Here is an 8831-nt window from a genome sequence, read left to right on the forward strand (position 1 = left end):
AACGCGGTTGTTCTCTTTTTCTTCGTCTCCGGAAACGGAAATAATTGACAGGAAAAGAGAAACACAGAATATTAAAAAAAAAATTAAAAATTTTATTAAATTATGCTGTTGCCAAATTTTATAAAAAATATTTTTAATCGTTTAAGAGTTATTGCAAAAATTTTTACAATTTTTTTCTTTTTTTTATAAAATGAGCTTGCGTACGCATACGTTTTACATAAAAATTGGTCAACGTAACAAAAATATTTTTTCTTTGTTTTTTTTTTATAAGATGAGCTTGCGTACGCGTAAGTTTTACATGACAAAAATTAGTCAACGTAATAAAAAAATATTTTCTTTTTTTTCTTTTTATAAGATGAGCTTGCGTACGCATACGTTTTACATAAAAATTGGTCAACGTAACAAAAGTATTTTTTCTTTGTTTTCTTTTTATAAGATGAGCTTGCGTACGCGTAAGTTTTACATAACAAAAATTAGTCAAGGTAACAAAAAAATATTTTCTTTGTTTTCTTTTTATAAGATGAGCTTGCGTACGCATACGTTTTACATAAAAATTGGTCAACGTAACAAAAATATTTTTTCTTTGTTTTTTTTTTATAAGATGAGCTTGCGTACGCGTAAGTTTTACATAACAAAAACTAGTCAACGTAATAAAAAAATATTTTCTTTTTCTTCTTTTTATAAGATGAGCTTGCGTACGCATACGTTTTACATAAAAATTGGTCAACGTAACAAAAATATTTTTTCTTTGTTTTCTTTTTATAAGATGAGCTTGCGTACGCATAAGTTTTACATAACAAAAACTAGTCAACGTAATAAAAAAATATTTTCTTTTTCTTCTTTTTATAAGATGAGCTTGCGTACGCATACGTTTTACATAAAAATTGATCGACGTAACAAAAATATTTTTTCTTTGTTTTCTTTTTATAAGATGAGCTTGCGTACGCATAAGTTTTACATGACAAAAATTAGTCAAAGTAAAAAAAAATTTCTTTTTTTAAAAAAAAATTTTTTTCCCTAAAAAAAAATTTTCTTTTTTTTTTTTATAAAATAAGCTCACGTACGCATAAGTTTTACATGAAAAAAATTAGTCAACGTATCAAAAAAAAAATTTTTTTCATGTTTTTCCGCTGCAAAAATTGTTCTAAATTTTTGCATTCGACTCTTAAATAAATTGTTTAAACAATTTTATAAAATTTTTCGTTTTTCGTTTTTTTTGTTAAATAATTTATAAAATTATGTAAAAAAAAAAAAAGAAAATTTTATTGTAAAAATTAAATAACAATGAAGTTAACAAAAAAAAAAAAAAATGATAATAATAATTAATTTTTTTTACATCGAAACATTATGTTTTACAGGTATGTACATTACAACGGATGCCATTTTGTCTTTATACATAAAGATTGGAAAATGAAACAAAAGAATATTGGTAAAATTTCAACAAGGATATAATCGATCCATCGAACACTACTAATTGAAGAGCAAAAAAAAAATTTTGAATATGGCCGATGTTTATTTACACATATAATTATCGAAGTAAAATCTTTATCATTATTATTATTAATAATTTAAATTCGGCGTGACAACGTCAGTTTTTAACGTCGTCGTCGTCGGTGTCGTCGTCGTTGGGATTTCTCCTGTCGGAATCGCCGTCGAATTTGAAGTATCAAAAGCAGACGATTCGTTAATTTTAATAAAAATTTCTTCTCCTTTTGATTTTTTTTCTGCTTCGTTAACAACTTCTTTCAATAAATCAATATCGAGAAGTTTAATATCCGTTTCGTAAAAACTATTTAAAAAAAAAAACAAAAAAAATTTTAATTTTGAAAAAAAAAAAAACCCGGAAAAAATTTAATTTACCAAACTTACTCGGTAGAATTTGTAACGTCCGTTAAATTCGAATCAGCAGTTCCATTATCGTCTAATATACCGACTTCGAATTCGATTGTTTTAACGATGTTTGTTATTACCAACCTTGTAAAAAAAAAAAAAAAAAATTTTTTAAATAACGTTTACGTTAAAAAATTTAACAAAAAAAAATTTACCTGGAATTATTACCCAGATGATGAGAAGAAACGTTTAAATTTTCATCGTGTACTACCGGAAGTGTCGTTGATTCTTCCGCCTTTTCCGTCGTTGGAAACGATTGCGTACCGGAAAAAATTATCGATAAACCACCGATAAAAATAAATAAAAACGCTGACGCAGAATTTATCTATTAAAATAAATAAATAAAATATCGATACGCTCTTTAAAATCCGTTAAACTAATAATAATAATAATAATAATAATTAAAAACTCACCATTTTGTTTTTTAAAAAAAATTTTTAATTTGTGCGTGTGTGTGTGTGTGTGTTTCCTTTGCGAATTTAAAATCGTAATTTAAAAAAAATTTCATACATCTTAAATATAAATTGATCAAATAATTAGTTAGCTAATTAAAAATTTACCCGATCAATTATCGATTGATCGAAAAAAAAAAAAAATGTGAGAATTAATAAATGAATCACTTTTATAAACTACGCCATTTTTTTGCGTTTTGCAATTCGTTAAAAATTTTCGAAATTTGTTAATTTTTTTTTTAAATATTATTTCCGGAATTTAGTACAACAACATTTTCACCTCACAATTTTTTTTTTAATAATAATAATAATAAATACTTTTAACCTAATTTTTTTAGATTGTTTGTACGTAAGAAACATATTAAAAAGCAATTCAATGATGTAAAGATCAAAAAACGACGAGTTGAGAGTCATGAGTTCAAATCCTAGGAGAGGGAGTTCAATTTCAGATCGTCCGACACAAGAACAGACCTAAATAAGGGGATAAGTGACCTAGAACCCTATCGAGGTATTGGAGATGCGTCGACCCTTGTTCGAGAGGGTGAAACTGAGTACTTGATCTAAATAGGAAAAATGCGGAGCTGCGAGGAGATAGGAACAGATGAACGATCCACGAGATTCGGGACCCCAGACATCTCTCTCTCTCTCTCTCTCTCTCTTTAAACACTCGCAGACTCTGCGGAAGAGGCAGGAACGATGGTTACGGATTGGGATTGTTTCTAGAAGGGTAAAAAGAAGGAGTACCCGGATCTTCCTCAGGTGCAATTTCCCATTTTCTGAAACTTGACTTATCGTCTCACCCAGGTCCTCACGGGTCACGGCGTTGTTCGGCTCGTACTTGGCGCGTAAAAAGTAAAATTTTTTTGACGTTACGTCGCTCTCCCTTCTCCCTCAAATTTCCCCGAAAAAAGAACAGAACAAAACGTTCGATAAAAAATGAACGCCATTTTTTTAAAAATAAAAAATGATGTCATCGTTTTCAAAATAAAAAAAAATGCGCAAAAGTTAATATTGTCAGTGGAAAGTTAAAACAAAAGGAAAATATAGAAGGCGCTGGAGAAGAACTTATTAAAGAATTCGACTTTGGATCAACATACAAATATCTGGGGATTGAAGAAAATTTTGGGGGTAGCCAAAAATGAAATTAAACCACGATGAAGAAAGAATATTTTAAAAGATTGAGGCTTATATTACAGTCGGAACTGAATGAAAGAAATAAGTTAAACTCCATCGGCACATTAGCAGTTCCAGTAATAGAATGCAGTTTTGGCCTTGTCGAATGGACAAAAGGAGAAATCATGCACCTGGACAGAAGAACAAGGAAAATATTAACTATGAATGGTGCGTTACATCAAAAAAGCTGATGTGGATATATTGTACGTCAGCTGGAAAGATGGAGGAAGAGGATTACGACAAATAGAAGCGGCATACCAAATCCGAGTCGTGAGTTCAATTATCTAAATTAAACGATAATAAAATTAATAATATAAATAATAAAATAATAATAATAATAGTCTCATCGGAGATGATAATAATCAAAACGATGATAATAATATTGAATTTAATAACACTCATAAATGAATGATAATAATAATGATGATGAAAAAAACGAGATATAAAAATAAGTATTTGAATATTATTATTTTTTTTTTTTCGTATTTTATTTTTAAAAGTTTTTTTATTTATTTTTAAACCTCGTTTTTTTTTTTTTTTTAAATATTTTAAATATCGAAACAAAACGCTAATATGAAAACTTTTATTATTATTAATATTATTAAAAGTTTGAATTAATTAATAATTTTCTATTATTATTATTATTTGAACAGCCTGGCATTATCGTTGTGAAAGACAATTTCTTTGCTATTGGCTAGTTATGGTCGTTTTTCTTGGATGGTATCATTTAAATTTGTCAATTGTTGAATGTAAACCTCTGAATTTATGGTCTGACTTCAAGGCAGCAGCTAAAAGTTGACTATGCTTTTGTAATCCCACCAAAATGATAACAATAACTTTTTTGATGAATGTCAGCCTTAGAAGTTCTAAGGTGCCTGTTTCCTTGCCTAGACCAGGAACCTTTTCTCAAAAAGTCACCATAAACAACCTACTTTTCATCTCCGGTGACCATTCTTTCAAAAAAGGGTCATTCCCATTGCATTTAAGAAACATATCACAAAGACCCATCAAGCTTCTTTTGGTACCAAAGTCGCCGCAGATGGTTTTTGACGCACGTATGTGACTCATCTAGCTTCTTTACAATGTCCTTAGTCGAAGTATGCCGATCATTATCAATGAGGGCCTTTATTTGCTCATCATTAACCTCCAATGGACGCTCGGAGCACTCCTCATTTTTCAAAGGAAAATTTCCAGAACGGAATTTCGCAAACCAGTTGTGACACTGCCGTTCTATTAAGGTTTCATCCCCCTACACGGCCCACAACTTTTTATTGGCTTGTGAAGCATTAACACCCTTTCAGAAATAAAAAAGCAAAATGTGGAGGAAATGCTCGCTTTGGCTCCCCATGTTTAAATGTCTTTTGCTCGCGCACTATTTAAGAGTTCAATTGAAATTTTGGTACTGAATGTTACAGAAGGAACCAAGTAATAACATACCAAAAGTTCATGTTTGTACATAAACGTAAACGTACTCAAAAAAATGGACAAACTATCTCTTAGTAAAATGCGAAGTTACTTACTGGCCAACCCAATAATTTACATAAAACAAATTATTTAACGAAAATATTTATGTATTGGCTACTTTAAAAGCTTCCATATTTTTATAAGTTCCACGTTAAAGTGAAATACATTTTTCTAATGACACTTTATTTACCATCGATATAATTAAGTTTAAATTGATGTCTATGGTTGTTTACATATATTACTATTATTTTTACTATTTCCCATTGTGAGTTATTTTTCCTGTATTAATTTCAAATAAAAATCGTAAAATTTGTTTTTAAAAAAATTACAAAATGCACGGGAGAGTCAAAATAAGAACGACAGAAGAACAAAAAGAAATCGCAAGGCAAGAGAAACAGAAAAAGGCAATAGAATTTAAAAAAATAATGAATCAAATATTCATTAAAAAATTCATTCAGAAAAACGTTCTTCACAAATTCAAGACGAAGAAGGTTTAAATCTCACCGGTATTTTATTACAGGAAATCTGGATATAATAACATTATGGAATAAATATTAATGAATCAAATATTAGAAAAACGTTCTTCACAAATACACAACGAAGAAGGTTTAAATCTCACCGGTAATTTATTACAGGAAATCCGGATATAATAACATTATGGAATTATAGAAGAGAAATATTTTTGTCGTTAAAAAACGACGAGGATTTGGAAAGTTATCAAAAACTATTGGAAAAAGATTTACAATTGACAGAACAGTGCCTAAGAGTAAATCCAAAATCCTATGGTAGTTGGCATCTTAGAATATGGATCTTGGACAATTTACCCAAACCTGATTGGAACAAAGAATTAAACCTTTGCACAAAATATCTTCAATTAGACTAAAGAAATTTTCACTGTTGGGATTATCGTAAGATAGTTGCAGAAAGATCAAATGTTTCTCATTTATCTGAATATGAATTCACTCTAACATGAATACTGTATTAAATTATGTATGTATATGTACATGTGTAATTATGGGAGGCAGGACCGAAAGTGATACCTCGGGAATGCCTCCCACATGGTTGAGGGGAGTATCCCAATTGGGTGGAGTGGATCTCTGCAACAGACCATGCGAGATCTGATGATTTCGGCTGTGAGAGAAGGGTTGAGGTTGAGGCTGAAATGGGAGTCATACTCCTGCGACTGCCCCTACTCCCCAGGAAAAAGTGCAGCAAAGCACATCCAGGAGTTTTAGTTGGGTAGTGACTTCGTCTGAGCCCCCCAACACTCTTCCTGCTACTGGGTGAGGAGAGGTTAGTGCGAAATGCTTCATTTCTCCTGGGTTAACAAAAAAAAATTTAAAACATATAATAATAATAATAATAATTTTTTTTTTTTTTTTTATTAGAATCTATAAAATTTATAGCAATTAAAAATATTATTTTTTGTGCCAATAATAATAATAATTATTATTATTCTGCATGTCTCTAATCCCTCTGTCCAGACAGCTTAATATCAAGGATCAAGGATATGAGTTGGTACCGGGAGGCAGGAAAATCACCCATATGCTGTATATGGAATACTTAAAAATTTATGCCAAAAATGAAAAGGAGTTAAATAAAATGCTAAGGACGGTTCAAACTTTTTCCTCTGACATCAACTTGAAATTTGGTTTGGAAAAATGTGCCAGAGTTAATATTGTCAGAGGAAAGTTAAAACGAAAGGAAAATATAGAAGACTCCGAAGAAGAACTTATTAAAGAATTGGACCCTGGATCAACATACAAATATCTGGGGATTGAAGAAAATTTTGGGGTAACCAACAAGGAAATTAAATCTCGATTGAAGAAAGAATATTTTAAAAGATTCAGGCTTATATTACAGTCGGAACTGAGTGGAAGAAATAAGTTACCATAACACCATCGGCACATTAGCAGTTCCAGTAATAGAATACAGTTTTGGCCTTGTCGAATGGACAAAAGGAGAAATCATGCACCTGGACCGAAGAACAAGGAAAATATTAACCATGAATGGTGCGTTACATCCAAAGGCTGATGTGGATAGATTGTACGTCAGCGGGAAAGATGGAGGAAGAGGATTAAGACAAATAGAAGCGGCATACCAAATCCGAGTCGTGAGTTCAATTATCTAAATTAAACGATAATAAAATTAATAATATAAATAATAAAATAATAATAATAATAGTCTCATCGGAGATGATAATAATCAAAACGATGATAATAATATTGAATTTAATAACACTCATAAATGAATGATAATAATAATGATGATGAAAAAAACGAGATATAAAAATAAGTATTTGAATATTATTATTTTTTTTTTTTCGTATTTTATTTTTAAAAGTTTTTTTATTTATTTTTAAACCTCGTTTTTTTTTTTTTTTTAAATATTTTAAATATCGAAACAAAACGCTAATATGAAAACTTTTATTATTATTAATATTATTAAAAGTTTGAATTAATTAATAATTTTCTATTATTATTATTATTTTGAACAGCCTGGCATTATCGTTGTGAAAGACAATTTCTTTGCTATTGGCTAGTTATGGTCGTTTTTCTTGGATGGTATCATTTAAATTTGTCAATTGTTGAATGTAAACCTCTGAATTTATGGTCTGACTTCAAGGCAGCAGCTAAAAGTTGACTATGCTTTTGTAATCCCACCAAAATGATAACAATAACTTTTTTGATGAATGTCAGCCTTAGAAGTTCTAAGGTGCCTGTTTCCTTGCCTAGACCAGGAACCTTTTCTCAAAAAGTCACCATAAACAACCTACTTTTCATCTCCGGTGACCATTCTTTCAAAAAAGGGTCATTCCCATTGCATTTAAGAAACATATCACAAAACCCATCAAGCTTCTTTTGGTACCAAAGTCGCCGCAGATGGTTTTTGACGCACGTATGTGACTCATCTAGCTTCTTTACAATGTCCTTAGTCGAAGTATGCCGATCATTATCAATGAGGGCCTTTATTTGCTCATCATTAACCTCCAATGGACGCCCGGAGCACTCCTCATTTTTCAAAGGAAAATTTCCAGAACGGAATTTCGCAAACCAGTTGTGACACTGCCGTTCTATTAAGGTTTCATCCCCCTACACGGCCCACAACTTTTTATTGGCTTGTGAAGCATTAACACCCTTTCAGAAATAAAAAAGCAAAATGTGGAGGAAATGCTCGCTTTGGCTCCCCATGTTTAAATGTCTTTTGCTCGCGCACTATTTAAGAGTTCAATTGAAATTTTGGTACTGAATGTTACAGAAGGAACCAAGTAATAACATACCAAAAGTTCATGTTTGTACATAAACGTAAACGTACTCAAAAAAATGGACAAACTATCTCTTAGTAACATGCGAAGTTACTTACTGGCCAACCCAATAATTTACATAAAACAAATTATTTAACGAAAATATTTATGTATTGGCTACTTTAAAAGCTTCCATATTTTTATAAGTTCCACGTTAAAGTGAAATACATTTTTCTAATGACACTTTATTTACCATCGATATAATTAAGTTTAAATTGATGTCTATGGTTGTTTACATATATTACTATTATTTTTACTATTTCCCATTGTGAGTTATTTTTCCTGTATTAATTTCAAATAAAAATCGTAAAATTTGTTTTTAAAAAAATTACAAAATGCACGGGAGAGTCAAAATAAGAACGACAGAAGAACAAAAAGAAATCGCAAGGCAAGAGAAACAGAAAAAGGCAATAGAATTTAAAAAAATAATGAATCAAATATTCATTAAAAAATTCATTCAGAAAAACGTTCTTGACAAATTCAAGACGAAGAAGGTTTAAATCCTCACCGGTATTTGGATTACAGGAAATCTGGATATAATAACATTA

Source organism: Pediculus humanus, genomic scaffold (genome assembly GCF_000006295.1).
Source record: "Pediculus humanus corporis 1103172108194 genomic scaffold, whole genome shotgun sequence".
NCBI lineage: Eukaryota > Metazoa > Arthropoda > Insecta > Psocodea > Pediculidae > Pediculus > Pediculus humanus.